The sequence below is a fragment of the Habropoda laboriosa genome, unplaced genomic scaffold (genome assembly GCF_001263275.1).
Source record: "Habropoda laboriosa isolate 0110345459 unplaced genomic scaffold, ASM126327v1 scaffold269, whole genome shotgun sequence".
Lineage (NCBI taxonomy): Eukaryota > Metazoa > Arthropoda > Insecta > Hymenoptera > Apidae > Habropoda > Habropoda laboriosa.
The window spans coordinates 868,523-869,380 of record NW_017100417.1 but is presented as its reverse complement, the minus strand read 5'-3'; positions in this window follow the sequence as shown (position 1 = coordinate 869,380).

Genomic DNA, 858 nt, shown 5'->3' with positions numbered 1-858 from the left:
GTTACTAATAATTTCGATGAGAATTCTAATCTTTCTGTTAGTGTTATTCAAATCTCTATAAATAATTTTACAAGTGATTCAAAGTTTGCACGTATAATAATGATTTAAAATACATGATACAATTTATATTGTTTGAATTAAAGGCAACTTATTAGACTGATATTCGTATAACCAGACTAAAGTTTTTCCTGACTGTTTTTATTCAATATTTGAAATTAACTGTGTATTTATATTAAGATAATTTTAAGAACAATGACATTATGACACCATACAGTATTTTCTTGAATGAATTTAATATTTAATTATATTTAGATGAAATTTATAAAATCCCATGTAATACATATCCTGTATTTTAAATTGAGGTTAACTTAACATAAAAACCATAAATCTGAATATCAATGTATTAAATTATATATATCTAGAAAATAGCAAAAAATGCTTACGATGTAATTTTGTCAATTATTGCTACGATATATTACGTAAATATCAATGTTATTTTTGAAAACGTAACTATTTTACAACGTAATTAATAATGTAAATTGCAGAATGTTCATAGATATCGTCAATTTGAAATATTTATTAGCATACTTCCTTCAAAGATGTATTAATTAAATAAGATGTAATTTAATATATTTTAATATAGACACAAAACGCAACGCAAGTAATTGTGATTAAATACAAGAAATTTAATATTAATTACATTCATTACACGAAACTTAATTTTGGTTTTACAAGTTTTCATGGTAAAACATGTCAGATAATTCTTGATGTTAATTAATAATCTTAGTTAAGGAAATTAAATTAAATTTCTCACTACTACTCACAATTCGAAAATAAGCTATATGTAGATACTAAAAA